At 45.2% G+C, this 28000-nt stretch overlaps 1 long non-coding RNA gene across 1 annotated transcript; it reads right to left on the bottom strand.

Moving 5' to 3' along the window:
• Positions 1 to 950: 950 nt before the first annotated feature.
• Positions 951 to 27796, bottom strand: LOC108523145 (uncharacterized). The gene is made up of 3 exons (XR_001883721.1): positions 27755 to 27796; positions 26903 to 26987; positions 951 to 1913 (listed from the first exon to the last, which is right to left on the bottom strand). It is a non-coding gene; the product is annotated as an uncharacterized LOC108523145 (long non-coding RNA).
• Between the last annotated feature and the right edge of the window lie 204 nt (positions 27797 to 28000).

The following is a 28000-nucleotide window of genomic DNA, read 5'->3' as shown; positions in this document are numbered from 1 at the left end:
AACTAAATGTGAATGCAAGACACAATACATGCCATTACTTATAAAAGAGACTTTATTATCCCATTTAATGGATGAAGAAACTGAGGTTGATGAAGGGTAGGTAACTTGACCAAGGTCATACAACCACTTAGTAGAGGAACTGAGATCTAATTCCTATCTGAGTAGCTACTTTATAAGGCAGGACACATTCCACCATTCCACTCCGTTTTTCAAGTAGAAAACCTACTGATAAATGCTCTTTTTAGGCATGTATAAGTCTAGCTGAAGCATAGATCTTCATACTATAACACTTTTCTCATTGTGGATTTCCTCCAATTTCATTTTCCTTGGGTTTTAATCAGAGACCATCTTTTTTTAAATGTAATTTAGATCCGATAAAATTCATCCTTTTTTTTTTCTTTTTGTTTCTTTTCTCACTCTTGTCGCCCAGACTGGAATGCAGTGGCTCTATCTCAGCTCACCACAACATCTGCCTCCCAGGCTCAAGCGATTCTCCTGCCTCAGTCTCCCAAGTAGGTGGGATTACAGGTGTGTGCCACTACCACCCAGCTAATTTTTATATTTTTAGTAGAAATGGCATTTCACCATAATGGCCAGGCTGGTCTTGAATTCCTGACCTCAAATGATCCACCCGCCTCGGCCTCCCAAAAGGCTGGGATTACAGGCATGAGCCACCACGCCTGGCCAAAATTCATCCTTTTAAAGTGTTTATATATACACACACACACACACACACACATATATATATATATATTTACAGAGTTATGCAATGATCACCACTATCTAATTTTCATCAACCAGTAAAGAAACTCCACATCCATTAGCAGTCACTTCCCATTGCCCCACCCCCAGCCCCTGAAAACCACTAAACCACTAATCTACTTTTTGTCTCTATGGATTTGCCTATTCTGGACATTTTATGTAAATGGAATATGATCTGTGGTCTTTAGTGACTGCCTTCTTTCACTCAGCATAATGTTTTCAAGGTTCATCTGTATTGTAGCATGGATCAATACTTCGTTCCTTTCTATTGCCACATAATATCTCGTGGTATGGACATAGCACATTTTCTTTATCCATTCATCAGTTGATAGACATTTAGAGTGTTTCCACTTCTTGACTATTATGGATAATGCTGCTGAATATATGAGTGCATATTTTGTGTGAACACATTTTTGGTTCTCTTGGGTATATGCTTAGGAGGAGAACTGCTGGGTCATATGGTACCTCTATGTTTAACTTTTTGAGGAAGTGCCAGACTGTTTGCAGATAATATTTTCACCATGTATTGATACCATATTGGATTCAACAAGAACAGAAGTTCTCAAAGTTAGTCAAAGAGACCCAGGGAGCCACAAAACTGAACAGATGAGAAATAGACATGATTCAATGAACTTTAACCCAAATCACATCTGACTGTGTAGATGCAGCAGAGTAGGCAAAAAAATGAATTTGACCAGAACCCAGGAAAGCCAATTGCCTAACAGCTTGCGACTAGTAGAGCACAGAACCCTGGAGACCTGGGCTCAAGTCTCACTAACTCACTGTATGGCCATGGGCAAGTGCCTTCCTCTTTCTGGGCCTCAGGTCTCTCATCTACAAAATGAGAAGTTATATCTAGCTGTGATCCACTGTCTATAGTTCTATGGTCAATCCTTGGCACTCCCACATCTTATGTTCATGGTAGTTATGTGCTTTTCTAGTGTAGCTATTCACTCCGAGAATTCCTGGAATTACAGGCACACCTGAAGACCTTTCAGGAATGATGACAGCAAGTGGGAGGGGTTTTCCAGTCCTCTGCTCTGTGGCAGGCAGAGTCTGAGATCCCAGGGGCAGAAGGTGCTCAGCCACTGTGGACTGCATCATGTAGGCACCCAGCTCTCAGATCCTGCAAAAATGAGAATGGGATTCACCTGCAAGAAAGAATAAAACAATGGCAATGGCAGCCACCGTACCAAACTCCACATGTTTATACTTTGCTTTTGAGGAATAACATTTATTATATATTTTCACTATAAAAGTAATGTTTTCATTATAGAAAAAGTCAAAACACAAAAAAAACTTGATGAAAAGAAACATCAATGATAGTACTACCATTCAAAATAACCACTAATTATACATATTTCAAAACAACATGTTACTGATATACACAATTTTTGTCAATTTAAAAAATAACCACTATTTCCAGTTAGATGTTTATTCTTTTAGTTTTGATATTTTTATATTTCTTCTTTGCTACATTGATCTTATACTCTATAGTTTTATGTTTTCACTTATTCTGTCATTAAAAGTCTTCAGAAGTTGGATTTTAATGATTACAGAGTATCCTATCAGGAATGCACTGTCATTTATTTCTATGTAACCATTTGTTTATTATTGGTTATTATTGGGAGGAGGTGTCTCTAAGCTTTGTGAAAATAAATGATGTTCATCTCTGTTTTGGAAATCTCAAACATGCGGGCACTCACAGTCTATCACAATTTAGTTCCAACCTTTCTTTCCATCCTCAGCCACCGTAAGTCTTTAACACAGGGCAGGTGTTCAGCCTATATACACTGATGAAGTCATTCTGGTTGTTAAAACAGTGAAATACTTCAGCACAGGGAAGGGAGGCAAATTGCTAGAAAACCTCTCTGACTCTTGTCCAGCCCTCCCTTACTCCGCCCCAGTCCCTCCATAGGAACCTCCTCCCTGGCCAGCAATCAAGAGGACTCCTTAGTGCCTGCACTTAACCAGGATTAACTCTTTCCTGCCTTCTCCAGTGTGACCATTGGTTTATGCTTCTTCCCCCACCTGCAGAATAGTTCCTATTCTATGGCTAAATCTTGCCAGTCCTTTGAAACCCAATTTGAGTTCCACCTTCTCCATAAACCCTTATCCAACCATTCTGATTCACTCTTGGTCATGTGAACTCTTACAGTATTTTGGTAGGGAGAGGGGGAGGGACAGAGTCTCACTCTGTCACCCAGGCTGGAGTGCAACGATGCAATCTCAGCTCACTGCAACCTCTGCCTCCCGGGTTCAAGCAATTCTCCTGCCTCAGCTTCCCGAGTATCTGGGATTACAGGCACCTGCTGTCATGTCCGGCTAATTTTTGTATTTTTGTAGAGACGGGATTTTACCATGTTGTCCAGACTGGCCTCGAACTTCTGGACTCAAGAAATCCTCTCACCTCAGCCTCCTAAAGTGGTGAGATTACGGGCATGAGCCACTGTGCCCGGCCTGTTTATTATTATCGTTATTATTGCTATTTTCAGAATACTGTTGACAAAGCATTTGCAATCATGTTTTGTTATTCAACTTTTCCTTCGAGTTGCTCTTTCTCCCCAGCTAGATCCTGAGGTCCTCTGAGACAGAGGTCATACCTTAACTTCTCTCTATTCTGTGGTAGAGACAATGTTGTGTTTTCCTATGATGTTTCCTCCTCCTAGACACAAAGGAAAACTTTTCCTGGACTCCTTTGCTGTTAGATTGGGTTTGAACTTGAATTCTAACAAAGACAATGTAGGCAGAAGTGATGTGGCCCTTAAAAGTTCTCATGAGAGCCGTCAATCCTCTCTGCCCCTTTCAAAGTGACTGGGATGGTATAGATGATGGTTTCAGAAGATGAAGGCAGCCGGGATCCCCGAGTCACCGCATGGAGGAGAGCCACTCAGGAGAACAACTGACCTGCACTGGACAATGATATGAGCAAAAACACCCCATCCTTCTGAAACACAGTATTTGTTTAGTGCATAAAACCACAGACCGCATGCCTGCTTCATTCATCTCTGTACCCCTATTGGTATTTGATGAATGTGAATGTTCCTGATGTTAGATGTCCTGCGAAGCAGAGCTTGCATGAACACAAAAGTGACAGGTGTGCCCAATGCAGTCTACTCATGCCACAGGTCCACTCGGCTCACTTGCCTTTCCCATCCTGCATCTGGGCCCCTCACCCTGCTTCTTGGCCAGAGTGGTCCTATTGGTAACTCACACTGTTCCTGAGATCATGGATTCCTAACAGCCACCACCATCACCACATCTGCTAATGCCACTGGTTGCCTCGGGTTCCCCTAAGGACAAGGGTCAGGGTGTGGTGCGGCTTCCATCCCTCCCACTGCAGCCAGACCTGAGGCAGGTCTGGCTTCCCGAGAAGTCCTCCAGAGGGCTCCGAGGGAAACAGCCTAGAATGCAGGGGACTCAACCTCCCACAAGGTGAACTTTGACTAATGAAAGATAGGAAGTGGTCAGGCACCGTCAGGTAGAGTGCTCTCCTCTCCTCCAGGTTCTCCATGCAGCCTCTCCAGGGAAACCCCGCATGGCCCCTGACCTGCTCCGGCCCCTCCACACCACCCTAAATCTGCTTCCTGCCTGACTGCCTCATTTCTCTTTTTCCTCCACTCTTGCTTCCCTGAGATATGAAGCCAACCAAAAAAGCGTTATGTGCCTAAGCTCGGCCTCTGGCTGTGTATTTTGAGGTCTCAAACTAAGACAAAGGGAAACTAATATTTGTGGATCCCTATTATGTGCCAGGCACCATGAGCCTTACCCAAGTTATCTTACTTCATTCTTACAAAAACGGGAAGGTAGTGATTATTAACTCAGTCTTACCGGATAAGGAAACTGAGGAAAGAGGAAACCGTGGAGCCAACTCTTAACCGATGGAGCGGAAAACGTCAGGCAAAATCAAACATTGAAACATGCGGTGGCCCCTTCGGTTTTGTACCTTTTGTGGCTCCCTAGTGTCTGACCCTTTGGGGAGCCTGCAGTTTCGTCAGTTACATGCTGCAACAGTTTGGGGTAAGTTGAACCCTCAGCAGCATCTGACCCATAAAATAATGTTACTGCTGGGCCTCCCTTAAAGATAAGAAGGGAGGAATCAAGAGGATTCCAAGAAAGGCGTCCGAGCAGGAAGTGAAAGGGTAGGTTTGAAAGCAGAGGGTTTGAAACTGAGGGAGCAGGAATGGGAAGAGAGGCCCAGCCCCAGCGGGTCAGGGGCAGGACGAGGCTACTGAGGCCCAAGGGCGGTGGCCCCATGCAGATATCCTGGCTCCCCGCAGAGGAGATGCCGCCCCCGCCGTCTGCAGGAAGGAAGGGCCCCCGGGGCAGGAGCCGGGTGCAAGAGGAGCCCCGGGAGGGAGCTCCAGGCCTGGAGCAAAGGCGCCTCCTAGGGGCCCGCGGCCGGCAGAGAGCGCGGGACACACGTGGCCACGGAGAGCAGCCCGCCCTGTGAATGGAGTCTTTCTCTGGGCACTTGGCAGAACTCGGGGGCCCTCTGTGCAGAGAGGAGGCCCACTGGAATAGAAATAACCTCCGGCTTGCAGAAGCGTTTTGTGGAAAGATTCAGTAGCTCAATAGGCAGAGCAGTCCCAAGAAAGATATTTGGAATGTTGAAACTTTCAGAAGAAAATCCAGACTGTCTTTAGGGCCTCGAGTAAAAAAAATCACTTAAGACACCAAAAGTGCAAGGAAAACAGGAAGGGCGACTGCACTAAAATTAAGAACTTCTAGTCATAAAAAACATGATACAGAGAGGGAGAAGACAAGCCAGGAGACTGGACTGGATCACTGTAACACATACAACAGGCAAAGAACTCCTGTCCGGAATCTATTTTTAAAACTTCGACAAATCAATAAGAATGAACAATTTAATTTTTTCAATGGGGAAAAGACATGAACAGGCATTTCAGGGATGAGGAAATACAAAAAGACCACCAACATATGAAAAAATGCTCAGCCTCCTTAGTAATAAGGGAAATGCAAACTAAAATAAAAATTAGATACAATTCCACAGCCACCAGGCTGGCAGAAATTTAAAACACAGGCAATATCAAGCAGGGGCAGGGATGTAGAACGATGAGCATTCTCATACATGGTTGGTGGGAGAGTGGATTGGTACAACCACTTGGAACAGTTTGGCCTTATCTGATAAAATGTAAGACATGCATACCTTATGACTCAGTAATCCCACTTCTAGATAAATACTAACTCTCATGTATAGGCAATAGGAGACATAAACAAGCATGGTTTAAAAGAGTCCCAAATTGGAAACAAGTCAAATGTCCATTTGCTGTAGGAGGAATAAATTCTAACACATTCCCATAGTGGAAACTATCTAGCTGTGAAATGAATAAACTACAGCTGTGCGCATCAACATACAGAGATCACAGATGCAAAAAGCAAGTTATAAAAGAATACTTAGAGTATGATCCCCTTGATCAAAGTTCAGAGGCAAGAAAAACTAAGGATAATATATAGGAGGGAAAGCTCTTTCTAAAAGTAAGAGAGGCTGAACGCAGTGGCTCACACCTGTAATCCCAGCACTTTGGGAGGCTGAGGCGGGATTGCCTGACCCCAGGAGTTTGGGACCTCCCTGGGTAACATAGTGAAACTGCATCTCTAAAAACAAAAAAAAGTACACAGCTGTGGTGGCACGTGCCTGTGGTCCCAGCCACCTGGGAGGCTGAAGTGGGAGGATCAGTTGAGCCCGGGAGATCGAGGGTGCAATGAGCCATGATCACCGCACTGCACTCCAGCCTGGGTGACAGAGTGAGACCCTATCTCAAAAAATAAAAAGCAAGAGAAAGATCAATCCAAAATCAAGGATAGGAGAGTGAAGAGAATGCATCAGGGAAGGACAATAGGAGCTTTGCAGGCACTGGTAGTTATTTTTTCCAAAGTTTAGTGTGTGTTTTGTTTTATTATTCCTTAAACTGTACTTACACATTATATATATATTATTATATATATATATTCTTGTATGAATAAAGTTTTCACCAAAAGCTTTTTTTGAGAATGAGAGTTAAGCTTTTTTCAAGGGCAGTCAGACCACTATCAGAGATGTTTCTACGTAGCTGAGATCCATCCTAGTTGGACTGAGGGTGTACGAACATAGGACAAACGAGCTGGGGCGGGGAGGGCTGCTAACACGGAGGCCTCACTCTGTGCCAGGCTTTAATGAGCAGAATCTCAATGGGCATCAGATGCTGCCTTGTCAATAAAACACAGCCAAGAACAAGCCAAGTTGCTGGAATTCTGAATAATAATGAATTAGAACTTACTGCTGTATCTAATAATCCTTCTGTGACATTTGTATAGTGTTTCACAGTTTATGAAACACTTTTATATGAGTTAACTCAGTCAGTTCCCATAATCCCACTGAGAGGCAGGCAGAGAAGATTATGCCTGTTTTTAATGAGAAAGAAAGCAAGTCACAGCTAATGTGACTTGTCTGAGGCTACACAGCCAGAACTGCATCTTAAACCTCCTGGTCAAGTGCTCCTCCTAGCACAGCTGCTGCCTGCCTGTTCCAAGTGTGGTAGACAGAGATTCTGCCCAGGTGCCTCCTCCCTGTCCCAAGCCCTGCCACATCCTCCCACCTCCCAGCATCCTTCCTGGGAACATGTCAGCCTGTCCTGGGCCCTGCCCCCTTGTACCCTCCCACCCACCAAGCCTCTCCCTTCTCTGGCCTTGAGTTATGCTCCCCTTGTCCCAATCTTTAGGATTTTTCTATTTTTTTTCTTCCCGAAGGAACTTTTCCAGATGCTATTTTCTTTGGCTTTGCCACAAACCCTCTATATGGATTTCTAACTCTTGCTATACCTCATCAGTTTGTTGACACTTGTCCAGACCAGGACGTCTGTGGGGTGGTGTCCTGGCACACAAATCCTACCTTGAGTACCATAGGGTGCAGCTGTTCTCACTAGGAAACATATGTGAACACCAGTCTGAAACTCCCCCCGCCCCTGGTGATTCTGATCAGCCTTTCCAGAAGCAGTGGATTAGTAACACCATAGCTGTGGGAGCCGATCAAGTTCCCTAATCTCTCTGAACCTCCACTTCCAAATCTCTGACTTCATAGGTGATTTTAGAAAATTAAGGGAGGTAGTGCCTACTACATGGTTAGTGTTAATCAAATGTTCTTTTCTCCATCTAATCATCCCAGAAAATAGTAGTGAGGTGTTTGCTGGTGGGTTTTTTTTTTTTTTTTTTTTTTTGACGTAGTTTCACTCTTGTTGCCTAGGATGGAGTGCAGTGGCATGATCTCAGCTCACTGCAACCTCCACCTCCCGGGTTCAAGTGATTCTCCTGCCTCAGCCTCGCAAGTAACTAGGATTATAGGCATGCGCCACCATGCCTGGCTAATTTTGTAATTTTAGTAAAGACAGGGTTTCATCATGTTGGTCAGGCTGGTCTCGAACTCCTGACCTCAGGTGATCTATCTGCCTCCGCCTCAGAAAGTGCTGGGATTACAGGCGTGAGTCACCTTGCCCATAAAAGCCTTCCTGACAAAGTCAAGATCTCCCACCCTCACACAGGCCCAACTTCTAACATCCGCAGTCTTCTTTGAGGAGAAGATCTTGTGCTCTGGCAAAATATTTTAGCTACTGCACAGAACACTGTGTGGCACAGTACTTTGAATTCCCAGAGAGAAGGGCCCAGAGGTCTTGTTGGACAGTGTGTAGGAACCTACTCCCAAGGCAGAAGGCACTCCCAGAGCGTGCTTTGGTAATTATGCAGGCTGGGAGGAGGCAGGCCATGGGTGGGAGAAGAAGGAATGGAGAGGAGAGGAAGCCTGGAAGGAGAGAATCACAGGTTCATTTAAAATAGACACCAGCTAGGGGTTTAGTCCTCCTCTGGCTTGCTGTGTGAGCTTCCGCAAGTCACTTCACTTCTCTGGGTTGGGCTGTATCTGAAGAGGCCTTCTTCCAACTGAGACACTCAAGGATGCCATGCATTTTTCCAAGTCACTAGGAAACAACACTCCAATTGCATACTTTTCATTTGCATTATTGTAACCTAGGCTGGTGTCCAACTCTTTTTCATAAACACTGAGAAATAATGTCATTTCCATGACTGAATCAAGCACACCAAGGGTGTTATAGAATCACTTTTCTCGCTTAGCAGTTATGGGCAGCAGAAGAGACTTGCACTCTAGATCCTGGAACAGCTGAGTTTTCTTGGGAAGATTCCAGACAGAGTTATTAACCCAATGAGTAACACCCTATGTGCCATTCTGACCCTCTGGGCTACAATAATGCAATCTTCTATTGCTTTTCTCCCTTAAGAAAAGCCATCAAACAAGGGACTCATTCAACTCATTCAACTGTTTATATTTTTAACCACAATATAAACAGGCATTCACACAAGAGCAATTATAAATAGCACACGTGGGGGAAAAAAAAGAACCTGCCTACTGGCATCCAAAGATATGCTGCAGAAAGCAAATTTGGGACTCTATTTAAAAATATTTTCAAAATGCCTTAAAGCAATGATATTCAATGTGCTTGATATTGCAGCAAATTTGATTTACTGACATAATATTGGTGGCATTGGAAATTAGTAATAGTTCCTTTGGGAACTAATATGGAAACACATAGGAAGAACTATATCCATGATTATTCAGAAGTAATGGAATAAAAATCTGCATAAAGAGGCCAACACAGTGGCTCATGCCTGTAATCTCAGCACTTTGGGAGGCCAAAGCGGGAAGATCACCTGAGGTCAGGAGTTCGAGACCAGCCTGGCCAACATGGTGAAACCTCGTCTCTACTAAAAATACAAAAATTAGCCAGGGGTGATGGCAGGCTCCTGTTGTCCCAGCTACTCAGGAGGCTGAGGCAGGATAATAGCTTGAACCGGGAGGCAGAGGTTGCAGTGAGCCGAGATCGCACTACTGAACTCCAGCCTGGGCGACACAGCGAGACTCCATCTCAAAAACAAAACAAAACAAAAAAGTCTAAACTTGAGGGAATTGCTATATAGATTTTGATACAGCCACACATTTGCCTCTTACATAGCGATAAGGATAATTATGAAGATTGATAGCAATGTAGAGATGTTTATTATCAGTCAAATACAACAAACTTCAGGATCACATATGCATTATGATCATAGCTCTGCTAAAAGTGTGCATATACAGCTGCGAGGGCTGGAAGGTATTGAAATAAAAGTGGCTGTAGTGTTTGAGAGGCAAAATATTATGGTTTAAATTACTTTTAATTTTCTGTTTATCTCCAACTAAATAAAAGAAAGCATATCAGTTAAAAAAGAACAAACCTTATCACCAAAGTTTCCCACTAGACAATGAGAGCGGGAACCCTGCCTGTCTCCTTCAACAGCGTTTGCTAGAGCATGTGTCTGCCACATGGTTGGCGCTCTGTAAATATTTGTGGACTGATTGACCACTGCTGTCAGCCTCTCTGAACCCGTTTAATAAATCGCTGATAGAGACCTCCTGTTTTCGCGAAGATACCTTCTGCCATCACCTCCACAGTCTCCAAAAGCACCTTCATTTACAAGCAGCCTTTCAAAACCCAGCATCTTCCTCTCTCTCAGTGTCACTGGCAGAAGGAGGACATCACCTTAAAGTACCAGACTCTAGGGCCAGCCTGTGTTGGGAGAACCTCCCCCTTCTTCTCTTGTAGCTTCCCCCGTGGGGGCAGATCTTCACAGGGACACAAGGGGGAGTAGCTTGATCCCTAAATCATCTGGACACTAACACTTTGCACCAGAAGATGGCAGTCTACACCCCTCCTTATGGTGCAGAACCCACACCTTCCTTGACACTTTGACAGTTACTTGTTCAAGTTACTCAGCCTACCTTCCACAAAGGCGGGCCAGGGTGAGGGTGTGACAAGGATGGCCAGGGCCTCAGGCCAAGATCAGGAACTGATGCCTGCTGTGCCTGATGCTGGGAGAGATGGCACCTCCCCCGTTTCACATTTCACAGTTGGGGAAACCAAGTTTCACAGAGGTTAAGACACTGCCAAGTCCCCAACTCCTAGTACAGAAACACTGCCCAGACCCGAGCCCAGCTCTCCTTACTCCAACACCCACCCTCCTTCCACCATACCGTACTGCCTGCCAGCTCTCCAGCAACAGGAGTCTGTGAAAACATGGGCAAGGATGTTTCTGAACCCATGGTTAAATGCTTTTAAAATCACTATGTCAAATTATAAAATTGATCAGACCCTTTGACCTTGGAATACCACTTTGGGAAATATGTTCCAAGGAAACAATATGAAATACATATTTATAAATAAGTTTATAAAATATAAAAGTGAAACAAAAGCACATATAGACTTGTGCAGAACTGAGCTTGATATTGCAGTTAAAACTGGAGATAGCCCAGATGCCCGAACATGGGGCAGAAGCTGGGAAAATCGTGCTGTGGTCATTATACTCACACTGGAAATGGCCATTATGCAGATTAGCACCGACATCCAGCCTGTCACAGGGGGACTGTTATACAAGTTGTTAAAACAAATACTTTCATATCAGCTGGTAAATAGTATGGCCGGAGTGTCCTCCAAGCCTCCTTTGCCCCTCCACTGGGATCCTCCTGAACATCCCCTGATCCAGCCATTAAATAGTAAATGCCTGGCCCAGCAGCCTCCAGGATCCCACATGAAGCAGTGGTCAATGAACATCTTAGTACTAGCTATTAAATACTTTTAAACCTCCCCTGGCTAAGATTCTGTATACTCATGGAAAAGCGACCTTATTTTGGAATGGGACAAGATATAGGAATATATAGAGAAAGACATTATGTGACTGAACGATAAGTAAAAAAAGCAGAACTTAATACAAGGAATAGCAGTGAGGCAAATTTATATTTGCATAAACAAGAGTTTCTGAGAAGCCACAGAATCTAAATATTTGGCAAACTAGGAGGGAGATCTGAAAAATTTTGTCAGTAGCCTATTTAACAACCTTTTCCCCCTTTCCTTCCTAAAAGAAAGTTGCAGGGCGGGCGTGGTGGCTCACGCCTGTAATCCCAGCACTTTGGGAGGCTGAGGCAGGCGGATCACAAGGTCAGGAGATCGAGACCATCCTGGCTAATACGGTAAAACCCTATCTCTACTAAAAATACAAAAAATTAGCCAGGCGTGGTGGCACCCACCTGTAGTCCCAGCTACTTGAGAGGCTGAGGCAGGAGAATAGTGTGAACCCAGGAGGCGGAGCTTGCAGTGAGCCGAAATTGCGCTACTGCACTCCAGCCTGGGCGACAGAGTGAGACTCTGTCTCAAAAAAAAAAAAAAGTTGCAATTTTGTTCACTTGCCTACTCTTCTGATGACCAAATGTTTTGGGGAAGGTTGAGCTCAGAGGTGGTCTGGAGTGGGGTGGGGGTGTGAGTGCAGAGGGCCTAAGCCAGGCATGTGGCTCAATCCTCGTGCCAAGTATGGATTTAGGCATGGGCTGATGACGTAGTTCTGGCAATGGGGTGGAAGGGAAGTCAGCCAGGAGGATTCTAGCAAGACTTTCTTTGCTAATATAAAGCAACAACGACAGGAACATCCCCTGTGTTTCCTTTGAGGATGTCTTGCTTAAAACGAAAGCAAACACCTTGTTGCCTGACGGAGAAGACTGAAAGAGTCTCAGAGAACCCAAACCTTAGCCATGACACCTTTGAGTCACTAAATTAACCAACCTTGAAGCTACTCTAATGCTAGCCTTTTTCTTTTTGAAATGACCTTAGTTGGGTTTTCTAGTACTTAGAATGTAAGCTGTTTATTCACTATTATATCCCTATTATCTATAACACCATCTGGTACATAGTAAGCCCACCATAAATATTTGTTGAAGGGATAAATGAATAAAAAGGAAGGAAAAAGTGAATCCTTGCTGTTATAGAAAGGTGTTAAGTTTCTTGGTCATCTTGGTGTTAGATTTTCTGTTTAATATTTTAAAATATTCATTCAAAGCATTACGTGATGTTGACTAGGTGTATTAGTTCCAGGGAAATAGTGTTATGGGAAGTGGCAGAGAGACCTGGATTTCAGTCTGGATCTGCTACTTACCAGTCAAGGGCTTTTAGGCAAATAATTTATCTTCATTGAGCACACCTGTAAAATGAGGATTAAATTATACGGTCTCTGTGAGTCTTTTTTTTTTTTTTTTTTTTTTTTGGTTTGTTTTTTTTTTTTTCTGTTTCTTTTTTTTTTTTTTTTTTTTTTGAGATGAGTCTCGCTCTGTCATCGGGGCTGGAGTGCAGTGGCCGGATCTCAGCTCACTGCAAGCTCTGCCTCCCAGGTTTACACCATTTTCCACCTGCCTTGGCCTCCCAAAGTGCTGGGATTATAGATGTGAGTCACTGCGCCTGGTCGCCCCTACCTGTCTTTCTATGTACTGTATCTAGAATCATAATTTTACTTTTTCTGAACTGCTTGTGAGTTACTTTACAGACATTACTCCCCTCTACTCCTTTAGTGTATATGCTTTGTAAAACCAAGGACATTCTCTTAGATAAGTATAGGTAATCATCAAAATTAGGAAATTAACTTTGGTACCAACTATTTTATCTAATCCATAGATCTTATTCTGATTTCACAAATTGTGAAATTTGTGTTGTACTAATTTGGCAGAACTATCCCAGAGGTAACGCTCTGTTCATCTCAGTGTGTCATGTCAGGAGGTATGTGATGTCAATTTGTTTCATTTCCCGTGATGATAACATGGGTCACGTGGCTGATTTGTTGATCTGTCTGAGTCCTTTCCTGGCCCATGAAACCCTTCTCAAGGTCAAAGAGAGACTCCATCTGATTCATCCTGGCATCATGGTAGCTGAGTACTTGGAATGTTGGGAGGTGAGGAATAAACACCTACAGAGCCCCTCCCACATGCCTAGCTCTGTGGTCACTTCTCATTTAAGACTCACAGAGGCCGGGCACGGTGGTTCAAGCCTGTAATCCCAGCACTTTGGGAGGCCGAGATGGGCAGATCACGAGGTCAGGAGATCGAGACCATCCTGGCTAACCCAGTGAAACCCCGTCTCTACTAAAAAATACAAAAAACTAGCCGGGCGAGGTGGCGGGCACCTGTAATCCCAGCTACTTGGGAGGCTGAGGGAGAGAACTNAAGGGGAGGGGAGGGAAGGGGAAGGGGAAGGGGAAGAGAAGGGAAGGGAAGGGGAAGAGAAGGGAAAGGAAGGGAAGGAAGGGAAGCAGCATGGTGGCTCATGCTTGTAATCCCAGCACTTTGGGAGGCTGAGGTAGGCAGATCACCTGAGGTCAAGAGTTTGAGACCAGCCTGGCCAACATGGCAGAACCCCATCTCTACTAAAAATACAAAAATTAGCCAGGCGTGGTGGCACATGCCTGTAATCCCAGCTACTTGGGAGACTGAGGCAGGAGGATTACTTGCAATTAGAAATTCTAGGCTTGCAGTGAGCTACGATCACACCTGTGAATAGCCACTGTATTCCAGCCTAACCAACACACCAAGGCCCTGTCTCTAAGCCACCAGGGGATGGTGGCCCATTTCACAGAAAGCTGCATTTGGGCAGGTTCTGGAAAGGTGCCACAATCCTCCAGGCAGACAACAGGAGGAAGGGCCTTTCATTCAGTGGCCAGTAAGTATGAGTGAGCAGGGCACTAACAGGCAGGAGGCAGTTGTGGCTGAGGCACTGGATATGGGCAGTAAAGATGGATATGTAGGCTGTGGCAAAATTGCAAAGGACCTTGAATGCCCTGCCAAGGCATTGGGACTTCATCTTGTAAGCAGGGGGTGGGCATGATGGGCTAGATGTTGTAGAAAGTGAGGAGGATGAGTAGAGATGAGCAGGATAGGAGTCAGGGAGGCCCAGGAGACTATCGAGACATCTGGAGGTAAAAGAAGATGCTGAGGGCTTGAATTAATTAAGCCCATCGGGCCAGAACTAGAAGGGCAGTATGTACATTCACACCCCTAGAAGGCAAACTGGCAGGACATTTTTGGTGCACTGGTTCCAGTTTGTTCTGCATTGCAGAGGCCATGGGACCAAGTGACTGGTCAGCAAGGGCAAACCCCTAGCTGGTTTGGAAGGTGGGGAAGTGGGCTGGGCGCAGTGGCTCATGCCTGTAATCCCAGCACTTCGGGAGGCCAAGGCGGGTGGATCACCTGAGGTCAGGAGTTCAAGACTAGCCTGGCCAACATGGTGAAACCCCGTCTCTACTAAAAATACAAAAATTAGCCAAGTGTGGTGGCACATGCCTGTAGTCCAAGCTACTCGGGAGGCTGAGGTAGGAGAATCGTTTGAACCCGGGAGGCGGAGCTTGCAGTAAGCCGAGGTCGCACCACTGCACTCCAGCCTGGGTGACAGAGCGAGACTCCGTCTCAAATAATAATAATAATAATAAAAAGAAGGTGGGGAAGTGGACGTGTGTCCAGTGTCCACCTCTTTTGAACTTTATTGGAGCATGGGCCTTTATCAGGGACTAATGGCCATAGCTATCTCATTGTAAATTCAGACCATCACCTACATGACCTGTGCTGGCCAACTTGGTCTCATACAGCCCCCTCAGTGTCGGATTCCCCGAGATTTTTATGTGTTACCCACGTGGGTGCTGTGGTCAGTCCCATCATGTTTCCAGCTTAGGAGGCTAAAGGCCCAACCATGAATTTGGTTCTTCGTATTGCACAACAGCAGGGCATTTTAAAGTCAAATTGAGCCAATCCACTCATTTGACACTCAATAAATATTTGCCCATTGCTACTGTGTGCTTAAGAGATTTACCCAAAAGGAACAGGGAAAAGGGTAGGGTGAGAAAACACTGAGGTCATATTATAATGAGAGTGGTTTTTCTAACTGGGGTTTCACTTGGTATGTCCAAATTAGATAGAGATGTGTTCCTCATCAAGTTTGAAAAGGAAGTATTATCTTTAAGTCTTTAGGTTCCTAGCTTCATGAAGATGGAGCCAGGTGATACATGGCATCAAATACCATTCTGAGCAACATGTTAAACACTCAGAAAGCAAGATGGGTCCCATGTGGCCTGGCAATTTTCCCTAAATGCATGCAGCTCTTACTCACCCGGGGGCTTGTCCACAGCTATCGTGGTTATGATGACGGTGGTGATGGAGAGCACCCACTTCGTGCCACGCACTCTGAAAAGTGCTTCCCTTACATTCTCTCTAAACCTAACCACACCCTGCAAGGTAGACATCTTACACGTGAGGAAATCAGAGTGCAGGGAGGTGGATGGATTTGTCCAAGATCATACTGCCACGTAGGGGCAGAGCCAGGATCTGAATTTAGATCTTGTCTCTAAAGGTTATGACCATTCCATTGTCGTGCCATCTCCCACCACTTCAAAATAGGAAGGAAGTTTCCCATTTTTGAACGAAAGCATCTGGTCAATGGATCTCAAACTTTAGTGTGCATCAGAGTCTGTGTTAATAGAATGCAGGTTGCGGGGTCTGAGTCTCAGAGTTTCTGATTCATTAGGTCTAAGGCAGGGCCTGCTAATCTGCATTTCTGGCAACCCCAGATTTGCTTGTGTTGCAGCTAGCCCTGGGACCTTGCTCTGAGAACCACTGCTCTTAACAGAAGATGACACTACTGCCTCCTGCTCCTCCTCTTTCTGTTCATTTTGACATCTCCAAAATCGACCCATTTCACCTGCCTGAAGAAGAGGGCCGGGGTGAATGCTGCCCTCACCTCTGCCTATCTGTTTCCATGGGAGTCTGTGTGGGAGGCTGCAGGCTCCTCCCTGACCCAGCACAGAGGATTCCTGGCTAAGCCATTTGCTCCCAGTTGTTTACAGACACATCTACTCTCAGGTCACTGCTCTCTCTCTGAACCCCAGGGGGCATTCCCAGGCCTCTCTGGGCTTTCTGTTCACTCACAGCTTCTCTGCAGACTGAACCTGCTTTCATCTGCTTAGTCAAGTGTGGTTTATGAACTCTGATTGCCTACAACACCCTCTCTTCATTAGTTGGACTTTGGAGAGGGAATGAGAGATCTTTTCCAGGGTAATATGGGACACACAGGCTGCTTCTGTCACCTGGGATCCTTGCTGCTCTGGGAAAGATAAACTTTCTAGCAGCTTGTTGACCTTTCCAAGTTATAGTTTGACAAGGGAACATATGTTTCAAAGGCTCGTGGACTTTTAGACTTGGAAGAGATCTTGGTGGAAAAAAGGAAGGGAAAAGAACAAACACTTATTGAGAATCTGCCAAGTGTCGGGCACAAGGCCAGAGACTTAATGTGTGCCATAGTGTTTACCCTTCACAGTAACCCTATGAGATAGGGTTTGGGTTTTTTCATCTTAATACCCATATACAGATGAGAAGACTGAGATTTGAAGTTCAGCAACTGGTAAGGGTCACACAACTAGCTAGTGGCAGAACCAGGATTTGAACCCAGGTATCCCCATATTCTCTCTTCTACCGCTCGCCCAGCAGTCCATAGCATTGATGGTCTCCATAATGGGATATCCATTGATTGTCCTGGCTTGCTAAGACACCGTGTGTCAGTCATACAGCGATCAGTGCTGGGGAAGCAAGGACTAGTCCAGTTAGAGAAGCCGGTAGGGGGTGGTAGGAGGAACTGAGGAAACAGGTCATGCTTGAATGCTGGGTGAACAGATGGGAGGTGCCAGGAGTCTGTAGAGTTGGTAGCAAGAGCTGCTAGGAGCAGGTCAAAGCAAGCAGGACAACAGTCATCTACAAGGGAAGATGAGCAGCCAGCCAGGGGCCTTGACTCCGGCAAAGCTAGCCAAGGCTGCTCTAAAGAGCCAGGTGCCAGCCCTCCTGCCCAGGTGTGGGTCTGCATGAAGACAGTCCCCCCGCCCTCCGTGTCCGTCAGTGTGTGCTTTGTGCCCAGCATTGTGCTAGGTGTTGACGCTCCTTTTATTTTTTTTTTGAGACAGAGTTTTGCTCTTGTCACCCAGGCTGGAGTGCAGTGGCACGATCTCGGCTCACTGCAACCTCTGCCTACCAGGTTTAAGTGATTCTCCTGCCTCAGCCTCCCGGGTAGCGTGAACCATCACGCCTGGCTAATTTTTGTATTTTTAGTAGAGATGGGGTTTCACCATGTTGGCCAGGATGGTCTCGATCTTCTGTCCTTGTGATCCGCCTGCCTCGGACTCCCAAAGTATTAGGATTACAGGTGTGAGCCACTGCGCCCAGCCTCCTTTTTTAAAAAAAAAAATAAACAAATATTCTTGTTTTCAAAGAGTTCACAGCTCAGGTATAGGTACAAGTAACTGACTACACACAGCCAGATGAGTATTATTTTTAACACGGTGTTTCATAGCTTAGACTGTCAATTCACATACCCGCATGATGTCCAGCGACCCTCATGGAAACATTTCCGCAGGGGAGAGAGGAAGGGCCCTGTGCGGAGCATTCTGCTCTTCCACACCTGACATCGCATGGAGCCTTGGCACAACCCCTTGAGGAGCACAAAGGAGGGAGTCCTAACATCTCCTTGTGGGGGATGGGCAAAGCTTCCCAGAAGCATGGGTAGAAGCTCTTCATGCCGAAACGAGGAGGTCACTGCCATTTCTTCTGCTGTGCCATTTCTGCGTGATGGGCACTTTTAGCTTTAGGAGGAAGGCAGAGGCTTGAGACTGGCCTCTTGGCCTTTTCCTTTTCCACTGCAGTCTGAAAAGCCCTAACTTTTTTACATCTGTCTTCCTGCAATAGCTCCCTCCAGAAAAGCCAGATGTCTAAAGTGCTGGCAAGCAAAGGGCTACTGGGTGTGCTTTTAGCTGACATGGTCTGGCTTGGGAACAAATGTTAAGAAAGTCTCTTTTTCCTCGTTCTCTGCCATCCATTTTTCCTCAATGACTATTTTCCTAGAGTTCATCATGTGATAACCATGACAGACCAGGGATAGAAGAGGGAGGAGCCATCAATGACAGATGTCATCTGTCCTCATGAGTCAGTGAAAGAAAATGTTAGCCTGGAATCAATGACATATTGAGCATGAGGTCGGGGAGAGGAGATTTACATGCATCTCTTAACTAGTGGTGAGTGAGAAAGCAAGTTCTGGATTGGAATTCAGCAGAATGGCTTCTCCCTAAGAGCTGGAAGACCAGGAGCAGGAAGGACATGGGGAGGGACCCTCAAAAGAAAGCAGAGGCATTAGCTGGGTGCTGGGGGTCTGGGGAGGCAAGAACCTTCAGGCAGCCTGGGTGGTCACTCGGCTGAGCCAGCACTGAAGGAGCTTTGGAAGGAGGGATTCTAGTCCTCCCGCCCACACCGACACCAGCACAGATGTGGCTTCCCCCTCTGGTGTCCTCTATGGTGGGAGCCAGGTTGAATGCTGCTCTAGGACACGTTGTACAGCACCCATGGGGATACTGTCTCTTCAGTGGACTCCTGACTGAAGCAGGTGGAGACCCTCCCTCTTCTCACCAGCACTGGGATGAGGCTGTGGCCAGGAGCCAGATGGAAAGGCAGTTTCACATTTGCTCACATAAGAGTGACTATTCGGGGCCAGGCACGGCGGTACACGCCTGTAATCCCAGCACTTTGGGAGGCTGAGGCGAGCAAATCATGAGGTCAGGAGTTCGAGACCAGCCTGGCCAACATGGTGAAAACCCGTCTCTACTAAAAATACAAAAAATCAACTGGGCGTGGTGGCAGGCACCTATAATCCCAGCTACTCGGGAGGCTGAAGCAGGAGAATTGCTTGAACCTGAGAGGTGAAGGTTGCAGTGAGCCAAGAAGGCGCCATTGCACTCCAGCCTGGGCGACAGAGTGAGACTCTGTCAAAAAAAAAAAAAAAAAAAGAGTGATTATTCAGGCTAATTGCAGTGACTCATGCCTGTAATCCCAGCACTTTGGGAGGCCAAGGTGGACTGGTCACTTGAGGTCAGGAATTAGAGACCAACCTGGCCAACAAGGTGAAACCCCATCTCTACTAAAAACACCAAAATTGGCATGCATCTGTAATCCCAGTTATTTGGGAGGGTGAGGCAGGAGAATCACTAGAACCCAGGAGGCAGAGGTTGCTGTGAGCCTAGATCACACCACTGCACTCCAGCCTGGGCAACACAGCCAGACCCTGTCTCAAAAAAAAAAAAAAAAAAAAAAGGCCAGTCGCAGTGGTTCACACCTGTGATCCCAGCACTTTGGGAGGCCGCGGCTGGTGGATCACTTGAGGTTAGGAGTTCAAGACCAGCCTGGCCAACATGGTGAAACCCTGTCTCTACCAAAAATATAAAATTAGCCAGGGGCGGTGGCAGGCATCTGTAATCCTAGCTACTTGGGAGGCTGAGGCAGGAGAAGCACTTGAACCAGGGAGGTGGAGGTTGCAGTGAGCCAAGATTGCGCCACTGCACTCCAGCCTGGACAGCAAGAGTGAAACTCTGTCTCAAAAAAAAAAAAAAAAAGAAAGAAAGAAAAAGAGTGACTATTCAAACAAACCCACCAGATTCACTTAATCCTCACAACAACCCTACAGACTATTCTGTTTTTTAACTGAGGAGAAATCCACATAACATAGAATTAACCATTTTAAAGTATAAAATCCAGTGGCATTTAGTACATTCATAATATTGTACAACCACCACTTCTATCAAGTTGTGAAACATGTTCATACCTCGTTGAGGTTGTTTTCATGCCCATGTTACTGGTGAGCTATTAAGGCTCAGGAAAGTGAAGGGACTGATTCAAGTTCATCAGTGGGAGAGGTTGGACTTGAGCCCAGATTCTGTAACTCCTGTGGAAGGAGGAAATGTCTCTCTTCAGACTTTGATAACAGCCTCTGAACTGATTTCCTGCTCTCCTGTCTCCCTCCTTCCAGGTGTCTTACACACAGTGACATTCATCTACCGCCAGGCTCTAAGAGAACTATCTCCCTCCTCAGCCTCCCAATGGACGCTCATTAGTATCAAAATAAAGTGCAAGCTCCGTTCTGCTGTAACCTTTATGTTGATCACCAAGCAACCCGTTTCCCTGGGCCTGTGGTCCTTGGGAAATGCTTGCAAATCCTGGGCTCTGGCAACCCTGGGAGTGCTGGCTGATCCCAGCACAGCTTCTGCCCTTTATCCTGTCCATCAGCTACCAGCCAGACTGCATGCCCTTGAGATTTCTTAAGCGGGATTCGACACCAGCGCGGGCTCTGCGCACCACAATGTGTGTTGCCGTCGGAACCCCGTCACTCGACTTGAGGGAAAGGACAGCAACCTCCCATCTCTCCACTTTGATTGGCTAAGTTATTTCAAGGTCAAATAATGGAAGCAGTGCAGATATTAAATATGTCGGCGCCAGTTGTATATATGTGTTCCTTGAAAATATACTTATGGTATATTTTTAGATGCCAAAAGGTAAAATGCTATATATAATATAATCTTGTTTCAGAAAAAATGTTTATATAGACAGAACAAATATATATTTTAACATATGCATCTATCTGCATAAGAAAACATTTGAAAAGATATACCTTTAATGGTAACATTAACATGTTAATGGTGGTTCTCTCTGGCTGATGCGATTTGGAGTGATTTTCATTTTTTCTGTTTGCTTATTTTCATCCTTGCTAAGTTTCTGTTTTTTTTTTTTTTTTTGTTTTTCGAGACGGAGTCTAGCTCTGTTGCCCAGGCTGGAGTGTAGTGGCTGGATCTCAGCTCACTGCAAGCTCCGCCTCCTGGGTTTACGCCATTCTCCTGCCTCAGCCTCCCGAGTAGCTGGGACTACAGGCGCCCGCCACCTCGCCTGGCTAGTTTTTTGTATTTTTTTTTTTAGTAGAGACGGGGTTTCACCATGTTAGCCAGGATGGTCTCGATCTCCTGACCTCGTGATCCGCCCGTCTCGGCCTCCCAAAGTGCTGGGATTACAGGCTTGAGCCACCGCGCCCGGCCCATCCTTGCTAAGTTTCTTTCCATAAAAACATGACCTATATAAGAAAAAGAAGGCTGGGCACGATGGTTGTCTGTAATCCCCGCACTTTGTGAGGCTGAGGCGGGCGGATCGCTTGAGGTCAAGAGTTTAAGACCACCTGGCCAACATGGTGAAACCAAGTCTCTACTAAAAATACAAAAATCAGCCGGATGTGGTAGTGCACGCCTGTAATCCCAGCTACTCAGGAGGCTGAGGCAGTAGAATCATTTGAATGTAGGAGGCAGAGGTTGTAGTGAGCTGAGATCGCGTCACTGCACTCCAGCCTGGGCAACAGAGTGAGACTCCGTCTCAATATAATAATAATAATAATGAAGAGGAAAAGAGTTTCTGTAGGACTCTGTTTGCCCTCTCAACTCGGCCTTCTATCACAACTAATTATATACATACACCGCTACTCTCTCTGCCCCTCAAGGACAGGGATCTCATCTTACTCATTTTACCTTCTCCATGACATGCTCAAGAATTAATTAGCTAGCCAAGGAGTGGACCTCAGGTTCTACTGTCTCTGACCCCTCCTGAGTGCAGGTCTCTGAGGCCAACCCTCTTGAGCAGGCCTCCAGGAGGTGACGCTCCTGAGACCTCCCAGGCCTGGGTTTCTGGGGTTTCCCGCTAGGTTCCTTGTCAGTGAGTAAAGCAGTGGTGGCTGCAGGCAGATGCAACATCAACAGCAAGTCTGCAGGCAAAGATGCTCTCTTGCGCTTGTGGGTTTCTTCTCAATATGATTTCATTACTGTAAGGCAGATGTTTCATTGCCAGGGCAACCAGGGGTGGAATATGCACAGAGCAGCCTCCACTTTGAACTTTATTTTGTTAAACTCCCACTGGGCTCTGAGCTCACTTCCTATTTGTGGTTGCAAGAATGTAAACCTTCAGATCTGCTGGGTTTTTTTGTCTTGATCTTGTTTTGTCTCTTTAGAGGTCTGGCTGACATGTACAGTGTCTCCTGCAATTTACTAGTTAGGGTAACTTGTTTCATTCTCACCCGCTCACTTTGATACCTCTTCCTACTGTCTTGTGATCAGACTTGCTCCCTCAAAATAGATGGAAATTTTTTCAATGTATTAGAAATGTACTGGAGGCCAGGCAAGAGGTGACTCACGCCTGTAATCCCAGTACTTTGGGAGGTCGAGGAGGGTGGATCACCTGAGGTCAGGAGTTTGAGACCAGCCTGACCAACATGGTGAGACCTCGTCTCTACTAAAAATACAAAAATTAGCCGGGCATGGTGGCACATGCCAGTAATCCCAGCTACTTGGGAGGCTGAGGCAGGAGAATCACTTGAACTGGGGAGACAGCAGTTGCAGTGAGCTGAGATCACGCCATTGCACACTCCAGCCTGGGCAACAAGAGCGAAACTGTCTCAAAAAAAAAAAAAAAAAAAAGAAGAACTGGAACGTCAGAATTGGAATTTTCCAATAGGGAGGATACTAAAAGGGACAGCTTTAACTGTCTCTCCCCTCATGACGTGCTCTTTTTCCCTTGGTTTTCCTGCTCACGCTCCACAGCACACACAGGTTTCCAAGCTACACCGAGGGGCGACCAGCCCTCTGTGGCCTTGGCCTCTTTGATGCGAATCCCCCATCTCCCTGGTGAGGCTTGGAGGCCTCAGTGGGAGGAGCCGAGAACTTGATTCCTCAATCATGACAAAACCTACGTAGCCTGCAGTTCCCTCTCTTTCCATTCCTTGTCCCAGTTAAAATACCTTTGAATTAGACTCCACTTCTGGAATTGTCACTGGCAAAGTTGTTTTCTGGGCCCAGAGGTTTAAACACACTGGCCTTGCCCAGCACCTGACACTTCATTGTTGAAAGGAATTAAATCTAATTGAATAGAATCAAAACCAAATTGAATGGGCAGGTTCTAAACCAGGCTTGCAGATCAGGGCCATCAGCCTCTTAAATGCAACCCAGCTGAGCCTACCTTTGTCTGGTGTCTGGGAGGAGGAGGGCACAGTGTGAGGGCCCATTCTGGTGGTTTGGGGGTGTTTCTCTTAGCTCGTTGCTTGGAGAGTCCACCTGGTTTCTCATAGCTGCTGCCTGGGGTAAATGACTGGCTTTGATTCAAGTCCCAGAGTGTGAGTCTCTGCAGGGAGCCTGCGAGTGACCCAGCATAAATGGAGGAAGGAAGGAGAGGGAGGGAGGGGAGTTCCCCTACAGTTTCTCAGTGAGGAGATAAGATGTAAGCACTGGAAACATGGGAGAATGAATGATGTGGAATGAGCTGTGTCACTTGTGACATGAGTCATAGTATTGCCCTCTCTGGATAGATCCCGTCCCTGAAAGTGACTGAGAACAGTCAGACTCAGAGAGGTGGGTACAGTCATCCTAGGGGTGTAGCCTGAGCTTGCACTTGAAGGGAAGGAGGAAAGCCAACCCCTGTGCTAAGATATGCAATTAGTGCTCATGACACATCTGTAATATGTGATTCCCTTTTTACAGAAGGGAAACTGAGGCCCAGAAGGGTCAGCCAAAGCCATCACCCTTGGAGGAGGATAGATCTGGGTTCTAATCTCACAGGTGCCATCCCCTAACGCCTGCATAACTTTGGGTCTCCTCCTCCACCAGACAGATCCTGCCACCTGGGGAGAGGTCAGCAGGGGACTCCCTGGTTTGCACAGGACCAACTGGATCAGGTAGGCAAGGAGGAGAAAACCACTGGCCTCTACATTCTCTAATCCAGCTTTGCAGATAACAGAGCCTGGACTTTCAGCTTATCTGATTGCTGGTCAGTTTCTCAATGAGCTGAAACTCAGAGGGAAGAGGAATATGATTTCCACTCACAATCACCAGACAGGGAACCTCTTGTGGGCAGAAACTGTTTCTTTCTTATTTTTAGTAAATAAAACAGTACGTAGTATTGAACACATATGAAAGAAAATGCAGCATATCTGTAAGTTATAAAGCACAGTACTAAACGCTGTACCTAAGAACCAGTCCAATCTACCCCTTCTCCCTCCATCCCCCTGCCTCTCCATGAAAGGTAACCACTATCCTACATTTTGAGCTTAACCTTGCCTTCTATTTTTTTTTCAGTTTTAGTAAATATGCATGCATTTCTGAGCTGTATAAAGTTTAGTTGTGCTGTTTTGGGGGCTCTATATAAATGACGCCAAACTGAACTTAATCATCAGTGGTTATCAGAGTTACCATTTAAAGATGAATATGCCCCTACGTCATACGACTCCTGGTTATATACCCTAGGGCACTACTTCTCATATTTTTTGGTTTTAGGACTCTTATACCCTTAAAAACTATCAGGATGGGCACAGTGGCTCATGCCTGCAATCCTAGCACTTTGGGAGGATTGCTTGATTCCAGGAGGTGGAGACTGCAGTGAGCTGTGATCCTGCCACTGCACTGATAATAATTATCAAGGACCCCAAATAGCTTTTGTTCATGTGGGCTATATTTATTTATATTTACAGTATTAGAAATTCAAACTGAAAAAAGTTAAGATATTATTAATCACCTTTAAAATAAAAATAAACTCAATGGATGTTAACACATTTTATGAAAAAAAATATATTTATGTTAAAATTTAGGGAGATGAGAGGCATTGTGAGAGGCATTGTTTCATATTTTACAGTCTCTTTATTGTCTGGCTTACTAAAAGATAGCTAGAATCTCTATTTGTATTCAAGTGTTGCAATATGTTGTTTTGGTTGAAGTATATGAGAAAATTCCAGCCTCACCCAGATACGTAATTAGAAGAGGTAGGAGTATTTTAATAGCCTTTTTAGATAATTGTGGATGTGTCATACAGCCTCCAGAAAACTCCACAGCATACGCCTGACAGGATGAGAGTGAAAAGTATTATGAAAATAGTTTTGTGGCTGGGAGTGGTAGCTCGCACCTGTGATCCTAGCACTTTGGAAGGCCACGGAGGGTAGATCACCTGAGGTCAGGAGCTTGAGACCTGCTTGGCAAACATGGTGAAACACAGTCTCTACTAAAAATACAAAAATTAGCTGGGCATAGTGGCGTGCATCCGTAATCCCAGCTACTCGGGAGGCTGAGGCAGGAGAATCGCTTGAACCCAGGATCTTGCAGTGAGTCCAGATTGTGCCACTGCACTCCAGCCTGGGCGACAGTAAGACTATGTCTCAAAAAAAAAAAAAAAAAAAAAGAAAGAGAAAAAGAAAATAGTTTTGCTCATGTGGACCCTCTGAAAGGGCCTTGGGGACCCTTGAGGGTCCCTGGATCACATTTTGAGGACTGCTGCCTTAGTGAAACTCTTGTACATGTGCACCACGGGGTTGTGCAAGATTGTTCATTGCAGCATTGTCTGCGATAGAAAAGAACTGGAAACAACCCAAAATGTTGTCTATCATCAGGAGAATGAATACATGAATGATGGTTCATTTACACATCAGAATATTTGTATAACAGTGAAAATAATGCCTCTTTTCCCCACCTTTGTACATGAGGAGGCTGTGTATTAACAGAGTCCTTGCAGTTTGACTGGCGTACACTAGAGTATTAGATGAGGCCGAGCATAAAGTAGGTATTTAAGAGACGGGCAAAATGAATGAACATGCCCAAAAGTTGTGAATGGAGAGGCCAAGCCAGAGTCACCTAATTTCCTGTTGTGACTTTTGTCATGTTAAATTCTTCTCTGGCTGAAGCCTTTTCATTTCTTCTGAAACACTTGATTTCAGACTAATGACAAAAGCTAACTTCCTGTTTTAAAACGATATTTATGCCACCACAAAATACTTTGCAAATGGTGGGAATTAATAAACACAAACCCACAGAGAATCCAGCAAATTTATAAAAGATCTTCCCTTTGGAAGTTTGGGAGCACAGAGCTAAAACAAGTACATTTTGTGTTTAAAATTGTGCCTTCTTCCTGGAATAAAAACATTTCAAGGCAAAAGCATTCCACACTTCCGATCCCTGGTTAGAAAGAACAATGGAGAGCTGTGGCCGGGCATGGTGGCCCATGCCTGTAATCCCAGCACTTTTGGAGGCCGAGGCGGATCACCTGAGGTCAGGAGTTTGAGACCAGCCTGACCAACATGGAGAAACCCCATCTCTACTAAAAATACAAATTAGCCAGGCGTGGTAGCACATGCCTGTAATCCCAGCTACTCAGGAGGCTGAGGTAGGAGAATTGCATGAACCCAGAAGGAGGAGGTCGCGATGAGCCAAGACTACGCCATCGCACTCCAGCCTGGGCAATAAGAGCGAAACTCTGTCTCAAAAAAAAACAAAAAGAAGAAAGCAAAATATATTCGAGTTTCTATTGAGATAATCACTGATAAGACTGAAAGCCCTGAGCATTAGTATCCTAGCAGCTGCTAACCTTGTGTGAGGAAGACGCTGCATACCTAGAGAGAGTCCCTCAGGGTTGCAAGTTCCTGGTCTTGATAGTTTTGTAAATATATGACCTGTGAGAAATATAAGAAAATAAACAAGTTAAACATAAAGTCATAGTTTCAAACTTTGATGTTTTCATTCAGCCAAAAATCAACAGAACTAATGGTTAAAATCAGACATTTAATGTTTATTTGCCTTATCAACAAAAAATATTCAGGAAGCCTTGGTTTAAAAAATCAATTTTTTGATATTTCCTCCTGAATTAACATCTAGTTTCTCAGACATGAAGGGACTCTACCCTCCCTTTCCTGTGTTCTAACTTTCAAGAGTTACCTATGTCAAATTTAGTAGTATTTATATTGAAGACCCTATAAAATTGAATGCTGACTTCTGGTTAACAAAGCATCGTAGACTGAGAAATAGACACATAAACCAATATGAAAAAAAAATCCAGATATAGACCCAAGTATATGTGAATTAATACTTTTAAAGTTGGCATTTCAAATCAAAGAAGAAAAAAGCGCTGTTCAGTAAATAGTATCAAGACAACAGGCTACACATCATTTTCCATTTGGGAAAACCATTTATGTTATATTGCTACCTCACTCCTTATTCCAAAATCAATCCCAGATGAATAGAAACCTAAATGTCAAACATGAAATCATAAAAGTAAAGGGGACGGCACAGTGGCTCACACCTGTAATCCCAATACTTTGGGAGGCCAAGGCGGGAGAATAGCTCAGGCCCAGGAGTTCAAGACCAATCCAGGCAACTTAGTGAGACCTCTTCTCCACTAAAAAAAAAAATAAATTAATTAACTGAGTGTGGTGCTGTGTACCTGTAGTCCCAGCTACTTAGGAGGCTAAGGTGGGAGAATCTTGGCCCGGGAGAGGCTGCAGCGAGCTATGGTCACACAACTGCACTCCAGCTTATGCAACAGAAGAAGACCCTGTCTCAAAAAAAAAAGGTACAAGAAGAAAATATAGTTGAATATGTTTATAATCTTGGAATGAAGCTCTGTCTAAGCATGCCATGTAATACAGAAACCATAAAGGCAAACATTAACAAATTTGAGTATACAAAA

The sequence above is a fragment of the Rhinopithecus bieti genome, unplaced genomic scaffold, assembly GCF_001698545.2.
Source record: "Rhinopithecus bieti isolate Rb0 unplaced genomic scaffold, ASM169854v2 scaffold_72467, whole genome shotgun sequence".
In the NCBI taxonomy this organism is placed as follows: Eukaryota; Metazoa; Chordata; class Mammalia; order Primates; family Cercopithecidae; genus Rhinopithecus; species Rhinopithecus bieti.
This window is presented reverse-complemented; position numbering and strand designations above follow the sequence as displayed.